We start from the raw sequence: 15,886 nt of genomic DNA, 5'->3' as shown, positions 1-15,886 counted from the left end.
TCGCTACAAAAATCATTATTTTTCTACGGTATAATTTGCATTTTATTATCACCGCTATATATCATTCTACGAGTCCTATTTTAACGCTACGATCGATACAATCACACACGCAGAATATCTTGATACAGTACCACAGCCGTGGTGCGATAAAGTGGTTGCCGCAAAGTTATGTAAACTAATTCTTGATATTCCGCGCGCAGTTAGAACGAAGGTTGAAGCTGTGCTTCTTTGAAAATCAGCGAGCACCCGAGTAGATAAGGAGCAGAATTGCTTTTCTACTCTCGCGAAAGTGATTTGAAGCGAGCCTCGGGCTCCGAGAATCGTACAATATCGGAACAATAGTGATGTCGGAATGGTAATGTAACGGACCACCGGAGTGGTTTGTACCGAATCGTCGATAATCCACTCTTCTCCGGGAAAGCGCTTCGCCATCCTCGAGCAATTTATTTGTCATCACTGCCTGCCCGATGGGAAAGGATTTACCGTTCGCCGTATCGTTCTTAATCTTAATCGGGCGCATCGGGACAGCGGGAGCAATAACTACGGTAACGGAAGCAGCTGCAAGAGCAACGGCTCCAACCAGAGAGTGCATCTACTTTCACTGGGCAGGCGTAGGACACGCTCGAGAGACTCCAACTAATGATCCATGGCGTCTGGTGATATCCATTATAAATCGCCGGTCGCTCCGCTCATGATTCACCGCGAGACTCGCGTAATGACCCAGGCACGAATCTAGAGGAATAATTCGATTCATGAAATCGAAATGGGCAATTCCCCGCACTGCGGAGACAGTGATCTTCGTGCAATGCTACCCTCAATTCTCAAATTATATGATTCGCTTGAAAAACCAAATTACATCCTTCGCAGATCGTAGATTTCCAATAGCAGATGGAAAACGGCTCTGGCGACATTGGATTGGATCTCGTTCTCAAATTCTTCAAGATGATAGGGATCGGAAACTTGGAACGCTGCTCGAAGGACGATGATCCTTCGATGATTCGGTATCCAGCAAGTGATGGCATTGGATGATCCACGATTACACATTGCACATCTGTGAATTCTTCCAGTGCCAAGACCCGCCAGAACCTTCGCCGTGAGGCCGATCCACCTCTCTGATCGATCACAATTTCAAGCCTTGATTTACAAACCTCAATAACAATCTTACAAACATTGCTTTTATATACAACATATATGATATCTAAAAAATTCGTAAAAATTAACGAAACTGATCGGAATTCGAACTCGGGGTCTTGTTTACAAATTACGACATTTACTCTGCTCGATAGCTTCCTATAATAACTATTTTCGAATCCTAACTAATCTTACGACCTTTATATTCCTACATATCTTAACCAGAAGTCATCGATTGTTTGTAAAAACAATGATATATTCGCACGAAGAACGGTCTACTTTAATAACATAACGTCGTGTCGGTAAATGTAAACTAAGCGAAGGAAACGAATACAAAGTAAGAGAAGAAGAGAAAGAACGGACAAGGTCTCGCGACGACCATTTTTGGCATGACCGACGTTTCTTACGTAACGTTACAGATTCGCGAAACGTGCACGAAAACCTTGACAAGCGTACAAGCGGTAACTGCCTTTTTATTCGAGGTATAAAATGAACAGTTTTGCTGAGCCGCGATTTTTAACTATTACATATGTATAAAGTCCCAGCGTTATAACTTCCAAAATTACTTGTTACTTATTAGAAGAAGATATTCTAGGAAAAGTTATCTTTTTGGACGATTGCATTTATCGGATCTTAAAAATAAAAATATATAGGAATTGTATAAAAGAATTGTTATTGAAGTGAATCGACGGTGACAACATCGTTCAAACGAAATAAAGTATTGTGAATGCTTGTATATACGTCAGCGATGTCGCAATGTTAAACGTCGATTATATAACTATTAGAATGATACCATTCGATCGCGCTGACTGGAACAATGCAAGCAAGGTCATTTCCGAGCCGTAGCTAATATATACTATACACAATTACGAAATAACCATTCTTTTTCCTCGGAAGAACAAATAACATCCGGACGGACGATATTGTAAAACGCCATGTATCAATCGAGTCATTATACAAGATTTTCCATCGGGTCGATAAACTCTTTCCTCCGCTATGACGTCAATCCAAAACACCTGGTTTGTGGTGTAAGAGGGAACCTTATTACCTTATTATCCATTACTCATTCCGAAGAAACTGGTTTTCCGCCAGAAGAACTTTCCATTTCGCTTCCAGTGGTAGTGATATGGTACATGCTTTGCATTCGGTAGCTCGTTACTCGGAATCAGAAATCAGAAAATGATATAATTTTGCCAAGATTTATTGTCGGTATCTCATATATATATATATATATATATATATATATATATATGGAAAAATATATAAATCTTTTACGGCATTCATATGTTATTTACGGCATTACCAAGAAAATAAAAATCGAAAATTACATGTAGCTTCAAAATTTTAACTATATATCAGTTTTGATTTTGGATTGAGCTTAAAAAGATACAAAAAATTAATTTTAAAAGAACAAAGCGACGCAATAAAATTACGCAACAAAGAGTGTACAATTTCGAACGTGTGGCATCGAGTAAAAATGAATTATGCAAATAGAGAGACGAAATAGAGGGAAAGAGACGTTTTAGATATGTGAAGCTATAGATAGATAACGTTGAGGAAATACTCGTGGAGAGGGGAATAATAATCACGTTGAAACGGCTGAATCTAAATTCCATGCGCAATATTCTCCGCTTCGAGCGGAAATGATCGAATACGATTTGCCGAGTCTTTTACAAAACCAACCATGAGAGAGAGAGAGAGAGAGAGACAAGAAGTACGTGCGCGCGAAACAACGTGTACTCCGAATGACGTATCGCGACTCTCAACGTCCGTCCACCACGTGTCTACATATCACACGTGCCGAGACCACCCCTCTTTCGTCCACGCGCTCGTGTCGCTTCACCAACGTTTCTAATGTTTCATGCGTTCAAATTTATGCCGAATGCGCTGCTCAACTGCCTGACAGAACCTCTCGAAGAATCCCTATGGTTTCCAAAAGAAATTCTCCAAGTCCATTAGACAGAGAGCCAATACGCCCGATAAATATCAATTCTCACGACATGTAAAATATTGACTTTATTTTACCACGTTCCTTTGCCGCATATTTCTTGGTATCTTATCTTCACTTAAGAAAGAAAATTAATCGAATTATTAGCTCATAATATATAATCAAGCTCAACTTCGTAAATTTAAAAGTATATATATATATATAAAAATTATATAACGTAGTACATGTATGTAGTTTTAAATTAAATTGGATTTAATTGTTCAATTAATAAATAAGCCGATATTGTCTCTGGACTTGCCATGAAGTTTTTTCTTATACATATGGCTTGGAAAAAGAACGGATGTTCTGCACACGAAATAATCTCATGTTTAATAAGATTCATGTTTTATAAGATATCGTTACGTGATATATATTTTATTCTTTATAAAACTAAACTTTTTTTAATTATTAAACTTGAAACTTTTGTTTTTCAAACACATCGTTCTGATGTAACGATTTCGTCAAACTGACTTTTTCATTGTAAAAGTAATACTCATGCAAACTTTATTATGGACTGATTGGTATCGACAAAGAGAATTGTAATATATTCATTCAAATGAGAATTTTAATTCTGCAATATAGATAATAAAATAAAGAAAATTAATAAAGTTTATAATATATTATTATAAAATTTACAATTTACCTGAAATTATATAATAATCATTACAAAATTTAGGAAATCTTTCTATCTTTAATTTTAACTTTCTTGACAAATAAATCAGGATTACATGATAAATTTTATTTCTGAATGGAATATATTAAAATTTTGTAAATTGACTAATCAACTTGATTTGCAGTTTATTATTTACGAAGGACATTTAAGAAATATCGGATAAAATAATATTCAAAAGTTTGCAAAAGAGAATTCGACAATTTCACAGAACAAACGCCCGATTCCTCTTTCGGTTCACCTATCTTACGTAGGGGGGGGGGGAGAGGGGGGGGGGGTTGAACACTGGCGATAGCTCAACTACGCGAACACGATAGCGCACGGACCGAGCGCGACGCGCGTACTGAGCACGAAAAAGCGCGTCTGGTTCCGCTCTTGCCCTCCCCCGCCGCCTCTGGCCGACCCAATGACGCTGGGTCTTCGCTGGGTCTGATTCCGCTCTCGGTTCCGTCCGATTCCACGGAAACAACGTATGACACTAACGAACAGACTTTCCGACAGCACGTTGCTGTCTTCTTCTTCTTCTCTCCTGTTGCGCTCCTTCACCGGTCGTTCTGTTCTCCGTCCGCTTTCCGTGTCCTTCGTTCTTCGTCCGTCCCTTCTGCCCTGCCGCCCCCGCTCGTGTCCTGTCTTGTCCATCTGCGACCGCGACTTTCGGCCGTCGTCGACCGGCCGAAACTGACGACGGGGCGGCTAACGCGCCGCGTGCGGGGGTGCTTGTTCGCCGCTTGAGCGCGACTGCGCTCCCTTTTGGAAGCGCCCTTCTCCCCCTACCCCCGTACTCCCACCCCTGCGGCGCGAACGCGGACGCTAGGAAGGGTTGCGCCATACGACGGGTTACGCCGTCGTCATTAGGCCCCGACCGATATCACCCCCCCCCTCCCCCTCTACCGACGATACGGCTTGATTTCGGAAGAGGCACTCTCTCGGCACTGGCAGTGCTCTACGATTCTTGCGGGAAGTTAATTAAAGTGTACACTTTACAGAAAAAAATCTTAGCACAGTAAACTCGGATTTAAAAGTCAACGAGAAAGATCGTGTTACGAATAAGAATTATATAATTTAACGTACATTTAGCAGATTTTGAAGTTGAGAGAAAGAGAGAAAAACACGTATAATATGAAAATAATCAAACAATATAAAAATTCGTGCAAATTACTTGTAGACATTTTTTTTAAGTACACGTGTCTATTAAAAACAGAGTGAGTAAAGATGTTATATGTTGTTTTACACAACATTTTCACGAAAAAGCTGAGTTATCGTTGTAGATAATACTCAATGAACGATTTGTACGTGTAAATCATCACATTAGCAAGTTTTAACATCGGAAAATATATTTTAAAATATATTCTAAGAATAAAATGTTTCCACATGCTTATATATCACAATATTGATTACTAGATAAAATGCTCACGATACTCGCGATGAATTAAATATTCATTTAATGACATTATTAATTTTTCATATCCTATGTGTGTTGAGCTGTTTAATTTGACACACCAACATCAATTTGTAATTTCTAAAAAAGTTGAAAAACTAGTAAAACGTATGATACGTTAATGTCAGAAAAGTCAAATATGTCCATCATGGCAGACTCTTGAATCCTTTAAATTTCCGATTGTCACGACCAAAACAAATGCGACTTGTTTTGGATCGTAATCGATCGTAATCGATCGTGACAACAGTCAAAATCACCAAAAATTCAACGGGAAACTTAAACAGACATAGAAAATGGAGCGAATCGGGTCGAGAAAAGTGGAACGTGCGCGTTCCGCCCACACCTATATCGCCGATCGATACTAACACGTCGCTTAGACTACTGGCATAATCAATACGGGCTGATATATCTGGAATGAGAGCGAAAGAGAGCGCTCGTAGGAAACGGAGAAGTCGTAAAGCTGAGGCGAACATTGTCGGCGATAAATTGTCGTCGGCGGACAGTAGGATACAAGCTCGAATGGCCGTCATAAAACGGCGGTTTCCTCCGTGAGGAAGATTGTCATCCGCGAGAGAATCACGCGCTTTGTACGGCTGTGTATGGCGATGCGGCTACAAACCGTATAAGACAAACTACTACAGTGCGAACGTACACGGAACGTATCTCGGAATTATTTAAGCCGATCTTAAAAATAAATTTAAAATCGATCTCTCGTAAGATAACATTTCGGACAAAAGTCCGAAAGTTATTTATCGTATCCTTTTATGCACTTTCAAAAATTATCGGAACGCCTTTCCTCAATAAAAATTTATGTCGGTAATTATTTTCAAATATGAGATTTAACGAGTGCTGTTTCTTTAAAAAAAAAAAGTATCAATTAAGTTACTTCTTATTTAATTCAAGTATTTAGACTTATTTGTATGCTAGGTCACAAAATGTTTTAATTAACCGTTAAACGTAAAATATTTCAATAGAAGAACAATGTAATGTTATAATGATTATCGACTGAGTGAAGTCTAGTTTCAACTTCGATTTGAAACTATACTCAAGAAAAAGACCATAATCAATATACCGTATATAACTGTATATTAAAGAGATTTTATTAAATATATCTTTCTTAAAATATTTTTAGGTGATCATACTATTGTATAAATATTACAAACGATAATTTCCTATCAAAAAGATCTAGAAAAAGATAATATTTTTAAGTGAATAACGAATTTCATTGCCATCGGCCGTCAACGATAATACAGTATTACCGACAATAGATAGACTTGAACAAGATATATAACGAATTTCTTGCATTATTTTTGAAAAATTTCTATGTAAACTGTATTATAGTTATTAGTTGTACTAAGAGCTATAATAAATTATTCTACTAAAAATGCAAAACACGAACAATATTGACATAAGAAAACAAATCATATAATTTGCTCGTATAAAATATATGAGTGAAAATTGTTGAAAGATTAAATTATATGCACAATTCTCGGAATTTCACATATATATATATATGAAAGATATTTATTAGATTCGGAAAAATAAACGGAGACTTGAGAGGATTTGAGAACTCGGGATCCCTCGCCTACTACTAAGACATTTAGTCTGCATGACCGCGACGGCTCCTCTCTGTTAGCTGTTTATATTCCGAATCTCTTTCATGACCGCTTACGATCGTCTAATTCTCTCTCTCTCTCTCTCACACACACACACACACACACACACACACACACACACACACACACACACACACACACACACACACCACATACCTGGCTATAAAATTATAAAAAAATATAAACGACACATTGTAGCAATTCGCATAATATATTTTAAACTGACAACGAAATCTTTGTGTGAAACCCGTTTTATAGGGCTAAACCGGTTTCAGGGGCAAAAGATTATTTATATACGAATGAAAGGTGCGCAAGAATGATTCGCGTGGATTTCATCACTTCTGACGTCATAATTCACCACGATAGGTGCACCACGATAGGTATCACCTTCCACATACACGTACATTTGCTATTAATCCCCGTAATATTATCGTCATTACTAACAAACCCACGCGCTACGTGAACAACACGCGGTACACCTGTTGCGTAATCGTGCGCGCAATCCGTCGATTGAAAATGAAAAGGCTTACTAGGCCGCGCGAGCGAGCGAGGGAATCGCTTCTCCGTCCAACCCCTTCCTTATCCGAGAGAGTCGCACGATGATTCTAACGGTGATGTGAATTCGTCTAGATTCGTCTAGACACTTTGAAAACCAGTCGCGACCGATGCTTCCGTATTCGCGTCTACGCTTTTGCAATTCACAGCGATCTGAGAATTCGCGGCACGTTCAGCATTTCGACATTAAGGACTCTATCTGTACATCAATAAAACAAGTCTATTTAAAGAAAGAAATAAACAATTTTATAATGAAACGGTATTCTTGAAAACAAAATTAAAAATCGTTCAACAGGTGCTACTATTCTCCTATGACACTTTGACTTCGTTTTAGAATATCTCGGAAAATTTCGGAGACAACCGAAATTTGAAGTATTAAAATTCATTTTAATCAATTTATATCTGGAATAATTAGATATCTAGATAGCTTTCGATCTCCCAGATGAACCTTGAAACCATTATTGAGAATATTATTTCTTATTTGTTATGTGTTTTCGCAACGTCAGTTGCATTTCGTTTTATTGACGCTTTTGTTTTCATTGACTTAACGCAACTTTTATTGGGCCATAAAAGCGTGATAGTTGGTACTCTCTCATCCAATACAATCGCTGACAATAACGAATCTTTAGAATTTAACGAGCTATTACACGCGATCTATCGCAGGTTAGTCATATCAATGAAAATATAAATGAATATAATCGTGCGTGGTAGGAATGCGCGTATATCGCATCGCCAAACAGATGCGAGCATATCTCTATTACAAAATTGACATTTATTAATTATGGAAATAGTATGGCAAAGAATAGGAAGGTGGGTCGTAAGCACAATCACAATCCAATATCCCGCTTTTGCCCGATATTGACCAACTATAATCCACATTAGAATGGACGTAAAGATGGTGATATTGTGAAACGACGTTAACATGCGGTTGCAGAAATCACGAGCAGGTTGCAGGCAGAAAAAGATTAGAAAGTACACATAAGAGAGAGAGAGAGAAAAAAAACATGGAAAAAATTAAATCACGTTAGAGCGAGAAGCATTAAGGGGCGATAAGGGGAAAAAAAAAACAAGCGTAACAAGCGTGCAAAGAAATACGAGCAAAGGAAACTAAAACTATAAAACTAATAAATGAGCATAAGATTGAAAAAATTCAGAAGTACGAACGTATGTGTCAGAAAAATAAAGGACTAAACTCGACGAGAGAAAAGAATCGGAAACAAAAGGTGTGTGTGTGTGTGTGTGTGTGTGTGTCACGAAGGGTATAAAGAGGATAAAGAGGATAAAGAGGAATAAAGAGAATAAGGAGACAGGAAGAGAAGACACGTAAAGAATGGAGCTGACAAAAGCACACCGTTAGAGTAACAGACAAGACCCGGGGGAATAAAAGCGAATACGATACGAGAACAGAGAACGAGGAGCAAAGTCGAGAGGAAGAGTAAACCACTGGGCGAGAGAGAGAAGTGCGGTTAAGGAGAAAACGAGCGGACGATCGACAGGTGCCGTGAAGAAATTCTGCGGCGATATTTTATGGAACAGTCGTCCCGTTCGTCTAACGGGTGGTCGCGCCTAACCGCGCGCATTTCTCAATCGCGACAATCTACAGAGAATCTTGGCGAGGCACGAATGAATCGTTCGGCCCGTAAGAGCGCGATAAAATCGTAGTGTAACTTGCGGTATGCGAATTAATATCGTCGCCGTCGCCGTCGTGGTTTGCATCCTCGCCACGTGATTGCATCCCGTCGCTGGTCAGCAGACACGAGCAAAACTCGATCTCGCTCCGATCGATGAGTAAATAACACTCATGTAAAACGATGTAATAAGATGTTACTTGTTAGTTAGTTTAATGTTTAAGCAAGAAGATACCACTTTTCCCTTAAGATGAAACTTAACTTTATATATTGAATTGAATTGATGTATGATATTGAAAGAATCGAATGATAATTGCGAGATAAGATACTAATCGGAAGATACAAGAAGATACAATTTTTTTATAAAAATTCAACAATTTTCATTTCAACGTTTCTATTTAAGTATCATTAGAATATATATGAAAAATTTTACACTGTTATTTGTACAGTTTTATGTAACTTTGAAATTGTTAAAAATTATTAAAATTTCAAATTAATTTTCATCTGAAAAAATATTTAAAAGGTATCCTCGTTATTTGTAAATTGTTACAAATAATAAAAAAAAAAATAAAGATAAAAAAAGCGCATTAATCTCTTCTATTTTTAAGATTTCTATTTCAGCATCAATCGTAGTTTTCTTGATTCGATATAATCCATCATATAAATATATAAACTTATAAATTCAAGGACCGCGAACGCGATATTACTGAAAAACCCTCTCTTCTATACGGATGTCACCGCAAAATTCAATCCTAATCACAAATTTACGACTTATTACTCCAATTTGTACGGTAACATCGAAAAGCGTTTCATTTTAATTTCAAATTTGCCGTTGCCCTGAATCTTCACAAGCATAATGAACTTGGCAGTCTTGGCACACAATAATGGATCTTGAACATAATTCACATATCTCACGCTAAACATCATGTTTCTCGGGATGTATTAATGTTATGCATCGGTTGCCCGCGAAAAATAATGTTTCGGTGAGTGAGGCAACGAAAAGTGCCGTTAATGATGAAATCGCTGTGCTAATCGCTGTACCTAAAGCGTGAATCTCAACCTAGCTCGAAACGGTATTATAAACATGGTGTTAACGATTAATAACGATACAAACAAGATCGATCGGCGTTGATAACTCAGTCAGTCAAGCTCAAATATTCGCGTAACGGGCGTTAATTGCTTTTTATGTAATCGCACCGAGGTGACGCTGGTACTACCTGGCATTACCTCGGTTACAATTACGATTCAGCGCGGGTAATACAGCACATACACATATAATTGTCTGTTGTTCGTTGTACTCGTTGGTACTTTCCCCCAACATGATTATCAAACATCACGATTGGCAGTCAAAACGCGACGCCAACGTACCGCCTAAGCCTTTTGCGGAGACATCACGTGTCGCGATGCACCGCATCGTTATACGGACGCGTTTAGAGAACGTTCAGCCTGGTAGATCTGATCGAATATCGCACTTTCTATGCTTTCCAATGTACCGGGAATACATTTCGCCCACGCTAATAGTTTTCATTTTCACGCAGTCTTTCTTTAGGAATCGCGATGAGACGGGCAAGAATTATCTACTAGTTGTATACGGAAATCCACAAGGTTCTCCCGCAGCGAATCTAAAGAAAAGTGAAACCAATGGCAAGATACGATGGGGGGAGAGGGGGGAGGGAGAAGGGGAGGGAATCAATAAAGCTTTAAAGTGTGTTGCGCGCATCGAACTCGATTGATCGCTCGCGGTTGGTCAGCGGAGAGAAAGTGGCCGGCGGAGATGACGGACATGATTTTCGTCGCGCGAGAATAGCGCGTCTGTGGCGATTTATGTGGACGAGCGCGTAGGATATTGTGGCGGCCGCTATTCGTAGAGATTATCCGGCCGACTGATGCGGAAATAACGATCGAATACGAAAGTATTCGCGCGTTTTACGAACGGCCCGTTACGTCGGCGGCTCGCCGTGCTCGCTTCGGCCGTAACGAGCGAGTGCGTTTATCCGCCTGGCCGCACGAGCGATTCCGCAAGCTGGGACCTTGCAACTGCAAACGGCACCCAATGCAGCGCCGCTTATTTTCACCACGCGGACGCGACGTATCGCGCGCGACTAAACGAGACATCACGCTTAATCCGCGGACACTCTCACTAAATCTTTAACAACAGATAAACGCGTGCCGTCTTTTTGCGGTACGATATATATACGCAACCGCTCGTAATCTAAGTCGTCGCGCGATCTAGCCGATGAAAAATTTTTCATATAACAATATATAATAATATATATAATTATATATACGAAATATGTCCATGTATCCTTTTGTAAAATGTCTGGTATTTGGTATAAGAAAAATAACAATAATAATAAAAAGACATAAAAGATGATAATCAAAAGAATAATTTTCACATTGTTTATTTCAAAAAAGTCAAGTTGGAAGATATGAGAAAAAATTATCCATATATTATCATATTCATAATTAAAAATATATGTGATTATATATGAGCAATTTTTTTTATTTCTTGTATATATTGGACATATATTTCGTAATATGTTCTTACATAAAAATTTTTTTTATCAAATAATAGATTTTAAGAAGCAAGAAAAATTCAAACAGATAAGAAAAAATATCTATGCGAAAGAAATGATCTGCTTTTCGAACAATCGGATATCGATCGCAGATAGATAACATACTTGGACGTTTTTCACAAAGATGTTTTTAGACATCCCGATTTCGGACTTTGTGCTGTCTGAGCGTATTCGATTGTTTAATCTTAAAATGATAAAAGGAAAAGATAATGGAGTCAACGGAAAAGTCTAAATAAATATCCCGGATTCGCGAGTGTACAAAGTGTATTTACTAACCTGGCTGCGTGAGGATTTTCTCAGGACGGAGATGTCGCGAATCTGCGAGACGATAAATCTTCCTCGATGCGAGCGAATCTCCTTTCGCTCGCGTTTAACGGCGACGTATCTCCGACAGCTGTTTTGTTTCCTTCTCCCAGGGAAAGAGATCTCTCTTCGGGGATGCGATCACCGTTCACCGAAGGAACGCTGAAAGAACGGGCGCGTATCGCATCGGTCTTGCGTGTCGCCTCGGTATTTCCTCTCTCTCAGCTCGATATTTTATCCGCCTTTATACAGTCGTTCTTTTGACTCGGCGATCGGCGTCGAGCGTGACGGAAAGAGTACCTCGGGACACACCACAAAGAGACGGCGGCGGCGAAGACGTTTTCGAACAACGCGACGACGCTCAACGCGGAGGCTCGACGCTCAGACCGCTAGCAGTTCCGCGGCGAGTCTAATCGGCGGGATACCGTTTTAACGAACCTCCAAGCGCCTTAATAAGCGCTCGAGCAGATAATCGACAATGACCTGTCAGTCGGCGTGCGCGACGTTATCGCTGTTCGATAGATAATAAAGGTGTCTTCGGTTTGCCACTGTTTCATTCTCCGCTCGCCGATGCGCCGTTATTGCATTACGTTCTTAACGATCTGTTAATTACTTGTGCACTTCTCCATTTTCTCCAACCAGAAAGAAATGGCGAAGAATTCTCTACATCCTCGTGTAATCGCTGGAAATACAGCGGAAATACAACGATATGCGACGGAACGAGTTTCGAGTTTCGAGACACGCCAAACGCGTGATTTCTATTTCTATTTCTGATAACTCGCGTTTATCTTCTCTAAGTTTATACAAAACCACTCACGAATTTTAATGACGTAGTTCGATTATTGCATATCACACGCACTCATTCGACAAAATTCGACGCCATATATTCCGCGGATTTCCGCACTCGAATTTTTCTTTTTCTTTTTCTTTTTTTTTTTTTTTTTTTTTTTTTTTTTTTTTTTTTCAAAAACTCGACGCACTATCCCAATCGATTCTATCCCGCACCTCACGGAAGGATCCTGGACACACGTACCGTAGGAATCAATAGAACGCACTCGCAGCGGATTCGTAAGCGCTCGACAGATTCTCGATAAGCGACAGCTCGACAGCCTCGTTATCGCGCTCGATGAGAAACGTTATCGTCACGACGACGATGACGACGACGAAGATAGCGCGACGCATCCGAGCGCGTCCGAAGCCTTGTTGTCGCGGTAAATGGTGCGGAAATCCAGGTTGCCGCGCGTCGACGTGCGTCGACCTGAAGCCGGCCCGAACACGAAGCCGATCTACCTTCCTCGTCCCTGACCCGCTCAACCGGCGGCCTCGATGAATCACGTCGGAAGCTGATGCCCCGGACCGACGATCGACGAAAGTTCACACGCGGGGAAGCGAGATCTCTCTCTCTCTCTCTCTCTCTCTCTCTCTCTTGCTTCACTTCACGGTGACCTTCGATGAACGTGGAGATTCTCGCTTCGATGAAACAATCGCTAAGATGCAACCATCGATGCACAGCGAACTCTAAGGACAAAAGTTGAAGTTGACTCACGTACTCACTTTCAGCTTTTTCGAAGGCAATTCTGCCGAGATCTTCGAGGACAGAACATCGAGAACGTCGAAATGATATATTTCACGTTCTGATTTAGAAAAGAAACCGAATTAGTATCGAATTAGTGTTATGTCGTGCTGCTATTTTGCTCTGTCGATATTCATTCGCAAAGATTGAAGCAAAGATTGAAACGGACGGTCTAGATTCCGTTTACATCGAAATACTTTGAAAAGCTTTCCGAGTGAGATGCAATCGTGATGCGCTTGCGTCACTTGCGAAAACTCTAGTGATCCTCTATAAGACAACGTATCCTGTTGCCTGGGTGAAGAATAAGCGCGTCTCTAATCGAGTCTCCGTCCGTGTACAAACGAAGGAAGTTCGCGCGAGGAATCGGAAATTATCTCTTCCGCTTCGCTTCGACGACCTTCGCGGAACGTGAAGAGATTTTCATTTAAAACGATCGCTCTCGGCAGAGAGCGAAAATCGCTTCAAGCTCGCTCCTCCTTTTGCTCCTCCTCGGAAATCGCGCGAAAGATCAAAAGTACAAAGTCCGCCCGAGAACGAGAGATTCTTCCCGCCAGATCGAGACGAGATTTTATTTCAGAGACATCGAGACTTTCCGTATGGCTCAATTGTACATTTGCGACGTTCGCCGTCGAGAAATCTTTTTTGCGCGATTCGCTCCGGAATCTCTTCGATAACGGAAGATGGATCTTCAATAACGAGGAAAATGATTCCTGGATGAAGACGGACGGCGATTCTCAATGACGAAAGATTACCGAGGACGTTGCAACGGGGATGCCAGATATCGGACTGGTCGGATAAGAGCTACTTCGTCCTGTCGAATCATTCAAGCAGATTAAGTCGAGATTACGTTCTAGCGAAGGGATACACCGCGCTGGGATACTCCCGCTAGATGAGATTCGATTATGGCACACTCACGTCTCACTCACGAAACACATTCAATGATTTCATTCCCGGCGCATTGAGGCGCGCTTCCACGCGACAAGTACAACGTAATGAACGTGCACGCGTCTATTTTTGCGTCTTTCGCGAGGTCTCGTTAATCTCGAAACGTGGAATCGCGTGCACGCGTCGGAGACATCAACTGAACGTTTGTTAGCACTTTGATGCGAGTTTTCTTTGATGCAGTTTACTCAAGGGTACGACGACCGCGCAAAGCTGAACGTGTCTAACGTGGATACTCGAGATGACTAATTGAATTGACGCGTGCCGCGCGGTTTCCCGGTTAATACGAATATCTTTGATACGCTGTTATCTTTATACAAATTTCAAACCAATTGCACACTATGTAAATCCATACCGTATCGTATTTTACCATCGACACATTATTATATTTTTTTTTTAATCACTCGCGATACGATTCATTTTCTGACCGATCGATCGATCGATCGATCGACGATCTTCCGCGCGGAAATCTTTGGCTGCGCGCATGTCCGCGACGAGGTCACGGCGAAGTCACGGCGAAAATCGCGAGGGCGGGAGGGGGCGGAATCGATCGAGACGAAAGGGAAATGCGCGTTCGCCACACCCGGGGATGGATCCCGGATCCCGAAGGATCCGATCGAGATCGCCCGAGATCGGAGCACCGTCGAGGGAGTAGCGGGCTCACGAGCGCGCACGGAACACACGGACGATAAAACCGAGCGCACACACGGCGCAGGTAAGAGCGAAGTTTTCGAACAACTACGTGCCGGTCGGAAGGCGGCGTTTCTTTCTCCCCTGCATCGTGCATCGGCTCGCCGCAGAGAGAGGGAAATGGCGAAACCGTGGTAGGAGGTGGAGAGGTGCTGCTGCGAAATACGCGGGGGAAGGGATACCAGCGAGGATCTATGATATTCCCGCGGATCGAGATCGGCGGTGGCTGGCGGTGGCTGGCGGTGGCTATGGCATGAGAAAGGCCTCGAAACGACGAGAGAGAGAGAGCACCCTCGGTGGACGTCGTTTTTTTTAAGTAAAAGAAATACACAAGCGCATGTTATATTAATCATAAAATATGTATTTGCTATAATTGGAAAGACCTCATGATATCATATATCAATGATGTATATAAAATTATACATTATTTGTAAACAGAAATTTTTTTTATACAATTTCTGTTAATTGCACATTATAACGCGTGTGCATTTAATTCTTTTAATTCTTAATTTTTCGTGAATAAATTGAATAAAGCAGCGCAATTTATAAGCAATCGCAGTATTTTAATTCGAATAAAAAGAGCTACTTAATTATTGCAATTTCAATTTTACATTTTGGAAAAAGAGAAACGTTCTACAGGCAAACGTAAAGTCGCAATTTTACGCGTAAGTGAGTCGACTAACCCCCTGACTGTCGGTTGGTTCCTGTCTAAAGCAACAGGTGCTCGTCAACCGCGGCCATGTGGTGGCCGCACGAACCTAAGGCGGCATGCATTTC

At 40.8% G+C, this 15,886-nt stretch overlaps 1 protein-coding gene across 2 annotated transcripts in view; it reads right to left on the bottom strand.

Moving 5' to 3' along the window:
• LOC105426236 (uncharacterized) overlaps positions 1-15,886 on the bottom strand; it is a 99,511-nt gene extending 83,625 nt beyond the window's left edge. For both annotated transcript variants that reach the window (XM_089084215.1, XM_011637374.3), the window contains exon 1: positions 11,878-15,886. The gene's annotated coding sequence lies outside the window, so the exon portion shown is untranslated. The remainder of the gene's footprint in view (positions 1-11,877) is intronic.

The sequence above is a fragment of the Pogonomyrmex barbatus genome, unplaced genomic scaffold, assembly GCF_055798465.1.
Source record: "Pogonomyrmex barbatus isolate J1 unplaced genomic scaffold, ASM5579846v1 scaffold8, whole genome shotgun sequence".
Taxonomy (NCBI): Eukaryota; Metazoa; Arthropoda; class Insecta; order Hymenoptera; family Formicidae; genus Pogonomyrmex; species Pogonomyrmex barbatus.
This window is presented reverse-complemented; position numbering and strand designations above follow the sequence as displayed.